Here is a 13,159-nt window from a genome sequence, read left to right on the forward strand (position 1 = left end):
TCTCCCTCCTAGAAATATTCTCTCTTTGTAGAGATTGGGGGATAGGATTATCTTCCTTTGTGGACTCTCGTGCACTAGAAATCATGACTCCAGTCTATGGGAGGTTGAGATAGAATGGAAGAGGAAACTCACATGCTGTTTGCTTGGTAAGAGGCAGTAGAATATGGCATTGGAGAGCATGAATTTTGTACCTAGAATACCTGGATTTGAATCCCAGCCCCACCACTTATTAGTGATTCTGGGTGAGTAACCTACCCTCCCTATGCCTCAATTTCTCCATCTCTAAAACAAGGATAATAATTGTAACCTATTTTATGATATTACCCCGAAGATTAAATGAAATAATACCTGTAAAATAGAACAGGGCTTTGCAAGCTAGGATTTAATACATTGTAGCTATTATTATTGGTAACTTGAAACATTTCAGGACAGGAGGCAAGCATGAAATGCTACTCAATGGCAAAGTAACTATAAAGACACCCACCAAAATAGTCCTTCCCCACTGGGGTACCAAAGAGGCAGGGCACGCCCATAGACTATTTAAACGTAGCTAATAGAAAGTGCACATTAGTCTGGGGCGAGTATCACAGGCTAACCAGGATATTGCAGTACACTGTGGTTATAACAGTGGTAGGAACAAAGTGCTTTGGGAAAATAGGAAGACATCAGTGCTGTTCCTGGTGGGAGGGCTGGGAACAGGCAAGGAAGTTAATCAGACTCCCACACTCCTTCCCAGAGACCTGCCTCACACACTTGTGACTGGATGGACCACCTCTGGCGAGCTCCCACTTTGCTCAGCTATTGAATGTCCTGGGGTCATTGTCTAAACCTTTCCATTTCACTTTCTAGATTGACTGGATAATGGGAAGGTAGGGGGAGGGATGGCAGTATCAAAGAACACAGTAACTTGTAGCTGGGTCCATGAAGGGGTGCCCAAACTACATGAATGCTTATGGGATCTTTTTTCTTTATTAAAATAAAAATTTTTTAAATAAGTAAGCTCCATGCAGGGCTCAAACTCATAACCATGAGATTGAGACCTGAGCTGAGATGAAGAGTTGATGCATAACCAACTGAGCCACTCAGATGCCCCTATAGGATCACCGGAAAGAAGTCATCGTATTTTTATGTTTCCACAAAGAGGCATGGGCTCAGGAAGCTCAAATGCTGATTTAGCCCATTAGATTAGCTGCCAGAGAGGGTGCCCCATGGAAAAGAGATGGCTTGAAGGTTAGGGAGAGAGAAAGGGCAGAGAATTCTCTGGCATGGTGGGTCTACCAAGAGCAGCAAGCATCCCTTCCAGGGGTAGAGGGCTCTGTGGTTAAAGACCTTGCCTGACCCTCCCTCCCAACAGCCCCAGGGGACAGGGGAGGGCAGAGGCAGAGGGCACTGCGTTTTATGAGAATTTGAGAAAGCATGATATAAAATATTACGAAAATCTTACTTTATTCATGAAATGAATGTGATTCTCTCAAGTGTTAAAAATCTATCAGGGATCCCAGAATTTCAAAGCTGGCTGGCAGATGGAAATGCCAGTGGTATTTATGCTAATGACCTGTGGCTGCCTGGGTTCAGCTGGTAAACAGAACTACCCACCACTATGCGTAAGGATTGGTTTGGAATTATTCAAGATTTAAATCATATCAGGTCTTCAAGATTACTGCCTTTGCATAAAAAAACAAGGTCCTATATTATCAAGATCCTAATTTGACAGATGTGAAAGAGGCTCGGGGAAGTTGTGTCTCGGGTGCAGTACATAAAGCTGTTGGCAGCAGAGCAAGGACTAGAAGCCAAGTTGCGTAACCCCAATACCAGGGCTTTTCCAAGGACAGCCTATAGCCAGGTTCCTCAGCCTGCACTATTTGATGTTTTGGGCTGGATTCTTTGTTGTGGGATCTGTCCTGGGAATTGCAGGATATTTGGCAATATCTCTGGCTTCTACTAGATGCTGGTAGAATGGAGACCCCTTCCCCTCTCTCCTTCACCCTCTCCAATCCCTTTAAGCCCTCCCCAAATTATCCTTTTTTATCATTTTATTTATTTATTTGACAGGCAGAGATCACAAGTAGACAGAGAGGCAGGCAGAGATAGAGAGAGGAGGAAGTAGGCTCCCTGCCAAGCAGAGAGCCCCATGCGGGGTTCTATCCCAGGACCCTGGGATCACAACCCAAGCTAAAGGCAGAGGCTTTAACCCACTGAGCCACCCAGGTGCCCCCCAAATTAACCTTTTTATCATCTATTTCCCCAAGGGACTCAGGAGTTACAAGGACTTTTGTAACCTGCCTGGTTCCTGGGAACTCAGTGGTGCTTGTCTACTATCAGGGATGATGTGTGCACTTATTGCGATAAGGACTGGGTAATGTATGGAATTATTGAATCACTATATTGTACACCTGAAACTAATATAATGCTGCGTGTTAATGATACTAGAGTAAAAATAAAAGAAAATTAAGGGACTTTATTTACCAAAAATTTGAGTTCATGTGATGTCAGGGATTCAGAATGTTTTCTATCTTGCTCAAAACCTTCCATCAATGGGGTTTACCTTTTGACATCTGTTCTGGTGACTATTGGTATATAACAAAACACTCCAAAACTTAGTAGTTTAAAACAACCATTTTATGATTCAGTGGATCAGGAATTGAGACAGACACAGAAGGCATGGTCTGTCTCTCTTCCATCATGTCCTGGGAGGGTCTCAGTTGGGAACACATGAAAGCTGGGTGACTCTTGACTGGAGGCTGGAATCATCTGGAGGCTCATTCACTTGCACGTCTGATGCCTGGAACGACTAGAAGACAGACTGCCTCTCCGCGTGGCGTGGGTGCCAGCATGGCAGCCTCCATGTGGCTGAACTTCTTTTTTTTTTTTAAGAATTTTTTTTTAAGATTTTATTTATTTATTTGACAGACAGAAATCACAAGTAGGCAGAGAGGCAGGCAGAGAGAGAGGGTGAGGCAGGCTCCCTGCCGAGCAGAGAACCCGATGTGGGGCTCGATCCCAGGACCCTGGGATCATGACCTGAGCTGAAGGCAGAGGCTTTAACCCACTGAGCCACCCAGGCACCCCAATGTGGCTGAACTTCTTACACAGTGGCTCCAACACCACATGTGAAGGCTCCAGCCCACAATCAGCTGCCTTTGATCTAGTCCTGGAAGTCACACAGCCTTACTTCTATGACACTCTATTAACTGAAGGAGTCACCAGTCCACTCAGATTCAAAGGGAGAGAACATTTCACTTTTCCATGGAAAGAGTGTCAAAGAGTTTTGTGGCCATTACTGAGGTATAATTCACATACTAAGTTATTCACCCACTTCAAATGTACAATTCAGGGGGGTTTAGTATATTCAAGAGTTGTGCAATCGCCACCACAATCAATATTAGACTATTTTCCTTACCTCAGAAAGAATTCCCTTATCCATTAGCAGTCACTCCCCATTTCCTCCCGGATTCCTGTTCCCTCTGCCCTAGGTAACCACCAATTCCTTTTCTGTCTTTATTGATTTGTCTATTTTGGACACCTCATAGACATGGAATCGTATAATATGTAGTCTTCTGCGACTGACTTCTCTCATAACATCATATTTGCGGGGTTCTTCCATGTTGTAGCACGTGTCAGCTCTTCATTCCTTCTCATGGCTGAATAATATTCCATTGTGTGTATACACCACAGTTCTTTACCCACTCAGTGCCTGGTGAGGGTCTGCTTTCTGGTTCATAGATGGCCAACTTCTTGCTGTTTCCTCAGATGATCAAAGGAGCAAGGGAATGCTCTGGAGTCTGTTTTCTAAGGCCATTAATTGCATTCATGAGGGTTCTACCTTCATGACCTGAGCACCTCCCAAAGGTCCCATCTCCTACTGACATCATGTCGAGTTTCGGGGGACACAGACCTTCAGGTGTAGACACAGACCTTCAGGTGGACACATCCACCCATGCCGTTCATTCAGTGAGTGTTGGCTGTGTACGTACCATAGTCAGGCATCCCACCAAATGCTGGGAATATAATGGGCAGCAAAAGCAGGTGTGATACCTAACTTCCTGAATATATAAGCCCAGGGGAGAGCAGGCATGTGTCAAATAATGACTCAAATGGTGGTTATTCACAAACTGAGAAGGGCTATGATTGAGGTTATGTAACAGGGAGGTTTAAGCTGGCTTGGAGAATCTGGGAAGACTTCCCAGAGGAAGTGAAATTTGAGTGGAGGTTGAAGGGATGCATAGGCGTGTGGTAGGTGAAAGCAAGTGATATTTTTTGGGGGGGAAGGAGAGCTAGGGTAGAGGATAGTATTCAAGACAGAGGAAGCTTTGTAAACAAAGAACCAGAGACTGAAAGGGGCAGAGCAAGGTGACGCGAAGTAATGTCCCCAGCATTAGATGAAGTGTGGCCCCTTTCTGAAGGCGGAGTCTGGTGTGACTACACCTGCTGCACACTATAAGCCGGCCCTGGGATTTTCCTTGGCCTACAAAGTTTTGACCTCACAGCATTCGAATGCACAAGAATCAGAGCAGTGCGGAATTTTCTCCCACAGCTTCCCTTTGAAGCCAAGTCAGATTACACAGGTTTTCAAAACAAAACCCGAACATTTGAGGAAGAGGTGGGCAAACTGATACTGCCTTTGTTGTCGTGTTTTGTCCTCTCCAAACCCACTGGATCCGTGCTGTTACCGCCTTTGGGAATGCTCACCATGGCAACAAATAGGTTTGTTTCGGGTCACTCCTCTTAGTAATCATATTCTATGCCCAGACACCTTATAGATCACAACTAAAATTAACATTTAGTGGACAATAGGAATGGCTCACTAGTTTTTTCTCTTCATTCCAGGTAGGTCAGTGCCCGTGTTCTAGCGTTGCCAGGCCAGGAAGGTGAGCTGAGAGGTTGGTCTTTTCCCTGTAAGTGGTGGTCACAGAACACCTAATGTGTGCCTGGTCCTTGCTGCACTCTGTGTGGGGTTTAGAGTCAGGAAAGACATCATCTTCGTTCCCACCCACCCACTCCCCAGGAATTTGCCATCAAGTAAGGAAACTCTATTTCATTAAAAAAATGAAATACCAACGTAAGTTCATCTGTAATTATAGCACAATTCAGAGGCAAGATGGACATGTGTGGGCCAGAGGATTGGAGAAGAGTGGCTTGCATGGGGTTTGAGTTGACTTTGAGGGATGGGTGGGTCGGATTTGGATGGGTGCTGGAGAGGAAGGAAGGCATTCCAGGTAGAAGGGACTGCATGAGCAAGGGTTCTGCAATGGGGAGGACATAGTTATGCCGGCGACAGTGAGGAAATGGAGCTGAATGGAGCAGAACAGAACGCAATGGTTTGGGTCAAAAATAAAACATTCAGTAACAATCCTTTACATTTGTACAGTTTACATTTAAATAATGTAAAAAGAATGGCCATTCATAGAGAGGTAGTATGGCACAATGGTTAAGAACGTAAGCTTTGGAGCTAGATTCTTTCATTCATTCTTTAACTGTTAACTGAGCCCTTACTATGTGCTAGGCACTGTTACAGGTATTGGAGATATAAATGTAACAAAACAGGAAAAATTTCCTGTTACAGAATTTACATTTTATTTTTATTTTTACAGGTGTGTTTAATTATTTGAGAGAGAGAGTGAGTGCACAAGCAGGGGGAGTGGGAGAGGGAGAAGCAGGCTCCCTGCTCAGCAGGGAGGCTGATAAGGGGCTTGATCCCAGGACCCTGGAATCATGACCCAAGCTGAAGGCAGACGCTTAGCTGATTGAACTACCTAGGTGCCCATAAGTTTCTGTTATGGAATTTAAATCCAGTGAGAGAGACAGATGATAAAAAAGTAAATAAGTATATAATATATACAATATGCATATAGATAACATGTATGTTATATACATGTGCACACACATATGTCTAATATTAAACAATGAAATATGCTATGGAGAGTAATAAAGCAAGTGTGCTGGATCTAAATCCCTACTTTGCTACTTACGAACTGTATGATCTTGAGCAAATTACTTAACTTTCCAGTATCTCAGTTTCATCCTCTGTAAAATGGGAATAATAATAGTCCTTGCTCATAGAGAAGTGAAGCTTCCGTGAGTTAATGTGTTAGCACTGAGCCCTGTACCAGGGGATGCTCTACGAATGTTGGCTGTGCTATGTGCCCAGCTCTCCTCTAGGCTCTGGGGGTGCAGCAGTCATCCATGCAGACCCAAGCCAGTCTCTGTTCCCCATGCAACCCCCCAGCACGCCCAAGTCTAGTCTTTTTACAGAGCCCAGCACGTCCTGATTTGATCCTGTGAAGCGGGAGTGGTCCAACTGTATTATCAGCTCCTCTTGCTACTGAAAACACTGCAGCTTGAGGAGTAAGCAGGTAAATGTGCTGGAGTGCAAGCTGGGAAGGGATAGGGGCTCTGATTTGATTCCAGTTATACCGTGCTGCTGCTCAGCATATAAGAATTGCTCCTTTCTGGGGAGCTCAGTCAGCTGAGTTTCAGACTCTTGATCTCAGCTCAGGTCTTGATCTCAGGGTCCTGAGGCCAAGCACCGTGCTGGGCTCTGTGCTGAGCATAGAGCCTACTTAAAAAAAAAAAAAGTTCCTTTTTGATCCCCACTTTCTCTGGCCTTGGAAGTTAACATTAAACTTCAAAAACTAAAAATGCCTGTTGGGATTGCGGAAGAAAAGATGCTGCTGTATTTGGTTAGCTTGTTCTAGAGAGTGTTGGCAGTCCCTTGATTTGGTTCGGGGACCTCTGAAAGAGACGTACTTTGGTGGTGGGCAGACACTGAGTGGGACGTGAAGGAGGAAGAAAGAGAACGAAACACAATACAAGATAAAATAAGACAGGAGTTGTGTCAGGCAGGTTCTCCTAGGGATGTAGGATGGCTCTGGTCAATGGCACAAAGCCCGTGGACTCCTGGTGGGGCCACTGCCTCTTCCCTGTAAGTGCCTTTGGGCAAATTTGAAAACCTGAGAATTGCTAATTAGAGACAAAACAGAAACTCATAATCACTGGAGGTCCCAGACGGAGCTGGACATTTCTGACATCTCGGGCATGAAGATGCGTATCTTCCCCAGTGAGCAGGATGAAAAGCCTGTGTAGACAAATGCCAACATTGCATCAGTCCTAAATCCCATGGAGTGCAGCCCTGAAGGTCCAGGCTCCAAAGATCTATGTTCTGACTGCGAAGGTGGGTCAATAAAGAGATGCAGGAGTCAGAGCACTGAAGTTCTTTCCAGGGAAGCAAAGGGAAGTGGGACCTGGTTCAAGTGAATTTGAAGTAAGTTTCTGCTGATCTTGGAACTTCCCCTAAACTGGCCACCCAGAATGGTCCACCTAATTCTGTTAGAACACCCCATTTCTATCCCAGCCTTTCCTAACACCTAAATTCCTCAAAGTCCACGAAGTTGAGTTTCCTCTTGCAATGTTTCTACTGAAGCCAGTGCCCAGAATCAATGACAGAAAGAAAATAATATGTATTTTAAAAGATGGGTCAAGTTTAAATTCAAGCATATGTTTTATTTTACATTTTCTCTGGAATACACACTATTAAGCCACATCACCATCTCCTAAGTTGTTTATACACAAATGATATGCTCCAAAGTCAAAACTGGCCTGGGGCCCCTGGGTGGTTCAGTTGGTTAGGCATCTGCCTTTGGCTCAGGTCATGATCTCAGGGTCCTGGGATGGAGCCCTGCATCAGGCTCCGTGCTCAGTGGGGAGTCTGCTTCCCCCTCTAGCACTGGCCCCTTCTTGTGCTCTCTCTCTTTCCCAAATAAATTTTTTTAAAAAAGTGAAAACAGGCCTTTGCATATTAGGATGTTTGTGTAGATCTTGACAAAGAAGATGTGTCATCCGGGGAGGGAGGATGTCCCCTCTAGGACTCTCCGTTCTGTGAGCATCCTGTCCTCTCCCATTTCTAATCCAGGCAGGAATTATTCCCTCTCTTAAGTATGGAAATGAGCCTAGAATACACTTATTCATCATTCATTTGTAAAGTAAATGAGTTTTCTATTCTGAAGTAGCAGGTGTAATTAATTCAGTATAAATCTGAGAAAACAAGGCTGGAATAACAGAAGAAGATGATTAGGTAACCAGGACACATTAAGTATAATAATTAACAAGCCATCAGCTAGTTCACAGGGGGAGGATTCTCAACAAACTGTGCATGGCACTCCTGTTGTGGATTTCTTTCACATTTATAGAATTTCCATGATAATTTGTGAGTATGCTCCTAGACTGTGTCCATCCAAACAAGATTCCGGATAATTTAAAACACCTAAGATAAGTACAAAGGACTTCAGTTTCCTCAGGGCCTGTGTCTTCTGGCTTTTGTGCTCAATTCATGTCCACTTTTTTTTTTTTTAAGATTTTATTTATTTGACAGAGATCACAAGTAGGCAGAGAGGCAGGCAGAGAGAGAGAGGAAGGGAAGCAGGCTCCCCGCTGAGTGGAGAGCCCGATGCGGGGCTTAATCCCAGGACCCTAAGATCATGACCTGAGCCGAAGGCAGAGGCTTTAATCCACTGAGCCACCGAGGCACCCCTCGTGTCCACTTTTAACAGCTTCCTAGTTAGCAAGGTTTTTTTTTTTTTTAAGATTTTATTTATTTATTTGACAGAGAGAGAGAGATCACAAGTAGGCAGAGAGTCAGGCAGAGAGAGAAGGGGAAGCAGGCTCTCTGCTCAGCAGGGATGCTGAGGCAGATGTGGGGCTCGATTCCACGACCCTGAGATCATGACCTGAGCCGAAGGCAGCGGCTTAATCCACAGAGCCACCCAAGCGCCCCAGCAAGGTTTTATTTCACTAAGCAGGCACTTATCTCTTGAAGTCATCAAGGCAAGATCATTGTAATTAACAAGGGGCAGAACGTTTTTACTTTGCTCTCCCAGTGTGTGGGGAACACGAGGTTTCCCAGGGAGACATTTCAGGGTCATTGGCAGTTGACCAGTATCTTGGATGAGAATACCTCTGATTTCCCGGAGTTCCAAAGTCGGAGGGCTGGCTGAAGCCCTGGTGATCATTTGCTCTAACATGCCATCCCTTTCCTCCACGATGTCCCTGACAATACCATCCACCCACTCTGAGATGGAACAGATCATTTTCCCCCATCTGATCTTGGTCCCCCAGTTATCCCTTCTGTGTGTCGTGGGTCCCAGATCTTAATCATAGTCATGTTTCAAGATCTTATCGGTGGAATTCCTTTCAATGAGGAACATATCCCAGTGAAATAAAAAATGATGGCCGTGGATTATACTATAAAATCAAGAGTATCGTGGGGGAACTTCAGAAATAAATTTGTGTCTTAGCTTAGATGGGACCTTCAAGAAAAGCCATCTCTATTACTTATAAAACCTTGAAACTCCTTTAGGAAACATCTATCTCATAAATTCGCAGTGATGAGCTTTAAGGTGTAATTAAGTTTCGTTTTTAATTCAGGTGACATTTGTTTTTGCCAGGCCCTGGGATCAATCAGGAGGCTGCAAAGAGAAATAAGTCATGGTCCCTGTGCTGGGTCTACCTGGAAGGCAGATGAATAAAGAGACGACCATAATACAGCATACTGGGAGATTCCTCCAAAGAGGAACAAAGGGGGAAGGAAATTCAGATGAGGGCGCATTCGTTCATCCAGGTGTGGATGGTCAGGGAAAGATGAGAGGTAGCCCTATTGATGTTGGAACTTGCTGTGTCCTGACGTGTCAGCGGGAGCTGTCCGGATTTGGCGAAGAAGCAGGAGCAGGGGAAGAGGACGGGGCCAGAGCGAGAACGCACTGTGATAATGCGCACGGAGATGCCTTCTCTTCGTTTTCAATAGAAATGCTTTCAGGCTCAAGGTGCTGCAGAGAGTGCCTGGAGCACGACTACCCCTCCTGCCCCTTCCCGCGTCTCCTGGGAAGTCGTGCGTGTTTTCCATTTACTGGGGATCTGCGGTTCGGGGTAGGGGAGGCTTAGCTTGCCGCAGGACGGGGATGCACCTAGAATCGTACCTCCTCTACATCCTAGTTAGTCGAAAGTTCAGAGCTCCCCTTATTAACCGCAAGTGCAGTTTTTCTGGATCAGCCCGTGACCTTTCTGCCATATCTAGAGTTCTCCCAGGAGGCCACAGGTCACCTTGAGGGCTACCCCCCTGGAGGGACTTGGAAAGTTCCTTGACATTTGAAAGTGAATTTGCCAGCCCTTGGAGCAGAGGGTTCGCTTGTTGTTTCTTTGATCGCATGACTCCCCCTGGTGGTTCTCTGTTAGAATAGCATCTTCGAGGAGGTGCGGGAGAAAAGGATTTAGAATTCATCTTTGTCACAAGTTCGCGCAAATAGCAGTTCTTGCTCACTTAGTGCTGTTTAATGTGGGAGGGGACAGTACAAGTGAGCTCACCTGCATATGACAGGGCCCATTTGATGGCGCACTTGGTTGAGTCGGGAACTTCAGGGTGTCACTGGTTTAGGATACATCCTTTCTGGCCTCCTACGGAGTCCCCGTCCCCCAGATATGGATCTGAAGCTGGATCCATTGTCTTTAGAAGACCGCTGTTAAAAAGCACACTCACGTTTTGGGTTAGACAGAAAGGGGGAGTCTTCATATGGGTAGAATAAAATCACATTTATTGAGCACCTATTATTGCCTGCCAGATACTGTTCTAGACTCCTTCCCATATCTTCCCATCTTTAGCTACCTATGCTGATGTTCCTGGGATAAAAATGATTTCAGACCCAGGCCCATTTCCCTGTAAGGTCATTTGCAGTCTTTAGACTATGGACGCTGATTTCAGTTCAGTAAACCCAGTTGCCATGTGTGCAGTCTACTCCCATGAACAGAGCAGCTCAGATGTTTTTATTATATTTAGGGTTGGACAAAATTAAGGATGCCTCCTTTGTGTCGCATCACACAAAGTGTATAGTTTTCAAGTGTATAGTCAAGTGTATAGTTTTCTCTTTTATAACCAATTACCATAAACAGAAGTTAAAAACAACATACATTTATTATTCCCCAGTTTCGGTGGGTTGGGAGGTCCCACTGCTGAGGATCTCATGAGACCACAGTCTAGATGTGGGCTGGAGAAGTGTCTGCTTCTGAGCTCAACCAGGTTGCTGGCAAAATTTATTTCCTTACGGCTTCCTGAAGACTCTGGCATTTTGCTGGCTTTCAGCTGAAGGCTGCCTTCATATCCTTGAAGCTACCCACCGTTCTTTGATATGTGAATTTCCTCAACATGGCGGCTTACTTTATCAAGCCCTCAAGGCGGATCCTTAACCTTAGGTAGGGCTCTGACCTGATTAAGTCAGGCCCACCCTCAATAACCTCCCCTTTGATTAACTCAAAATTAGCAGATACGGAACCCTAATTACATCTGCAAAATACCTTCATCTTTGTCATATTCTATTGGCTAGAAGAAAGTCACAGATTCTGCTTATAGTCAAGCAGATTACACAAGGCATGACCATGAGGGAGTAGGCATCCATGGGGGCCGTCTTAGAATTCTGCCTACTGTAATAAGATTGTTCTTTATTCTTTCTTATTACAATATCACGAAAACTGCCAGTCCATAAAGACAGACTAGCCCATAGAGTTCCACTCTTCCTCAGTTGTTCAAAAAATTCAGTATCTTGCGCTACCCGGTAGCACGTGTATTGTTCCACCTCTTGGCAGAAGCTGCCAAGGTGTTCAGTTGCCCAGGTGTTCTCAGCTTCAGGGCTAATAGTGTTTCCTTGGTCATAGGCCAAGGGGTCCTTGTGCTATGCAGCTGAGTCTCTGCTGCCTAACCAGGCTCCGTTACAAGATGTGAGTGTGGGTTATGGGAAATAGGGGTGAGGACTTTAGATACTCTTTTAAAAAACTTTATTGAGATATAATTTGCATACCATTAAAATTTATCCATTTTAAGCACACAGTTCAATGGGTTTTAGTACATTTATACATTCAAACCATCCCCACAAGCCAGTTTCAGAGTATTTCCATTACTATAAATGTTCCCTTGGGCCAATCGCCTTCAGTCTCTGCTCCTACTCCCCAGCTCCAGATCACTGCCGAACTGCCTTCAGCTCTACAGTTCTGCTCCCCCGTACCCCAAAATACAGAGATGGAGTCATGCACTATGTGGTCTTTGGTGCCTGGTTTCTTTTACCAAGCAGAATGTCTGTGTGGTTCGCGTTGCTGCATAACCATTACTCTGTTCCTCTTTATTACTGCATAGTATTCCTTCCAGGACTGGCTACATAATTTGTGGCCCAGTGCAAAGTGCAAATGGCAGATCCCTTATTCCAAAAGCAGGAAAAAGAGCCATTACAGCTTTTAAAGTGTACAACTTTCTCCTCTCTTCTGCAGTCTCTTTCTCAGCCTGTTGTGGTGTTTTTTATTTGCTATTGAGTGTTTGTACTGTGTTCCCTCAGGCATGGGGATACTGTGTCCCTGTGCACATGGCCCACTAGCAGCTGGTTTGCCTTTCCCATCAGCCATTGGACCAACATGCTGTGGCTTGGCTGAGGAGCAAGTTGAGGCAGGCATCTCTGTTTTGCATGGGCGCACTGCCTCAGCCTATGGTGACAGGTGACCCCCCAAGGGTTGCATTACCTCTCTGCTAGGATGAGCTAGGTACCTAGATCTGAAGCACGTTCCATTGGACTTCACTGACTGAACACAATTCAAGGATAAGTTTACTAGGAATTTCAAGAGAGTGACCATAGAACATTGAACCATAATTGTGGGGCCCTTCTAAGTGCGGGGCTGCATTCCCATGAAGCTGGCCCTCATTCCACTGTGTATTCTGTCATTTTGCTTATCTGTTCACCAGATGATGGACATTTAAGGTTCTAGTTTGTAGTCAATATGGGCATTTGCCTATGAAAGTCTTCGTGTGGACATATGTTTTCCCCCCTCCTGGTGGATACCGGGGAGTGTAATTGTTGGGTCATATGCTAAGTATGTTTTTAACTTTTTAAGAAACTGTCAAATTGTTTCCCTACATGGTTGTGCCATTTTACATTTCCTTTAACACTATCTGAGGGTTTCTTCACATCCTCACCAACACATACTATCTGCTTTTTAAAAAATTATTATCATAACCTTTCTGCTGGGGATGTGTGTGGTGGTATCTCATTATTATTTTGATTTCCATTTTGTTAATGACCAGTAATACTGAACATATTTTCATGTGTTTGTTTGCTATCCATAAATTTTCTCTGGT

This window comes from Lontra canadensis, unplaced genomic scaffold, assembly GCF_010015895.1.
Source record: "Lontra canadensis isolate GAN:19392208 unplaced genomic scaffold, GSC_riverotter_1.0 scaffold2, whole genome shotgun sequence".
Taxonomy (NCBI): Eukaryota; Metazoa; Chordata; class Mammalia; order Carnivora; family Mustelidae; genus Lontra; species Lontra canadensis.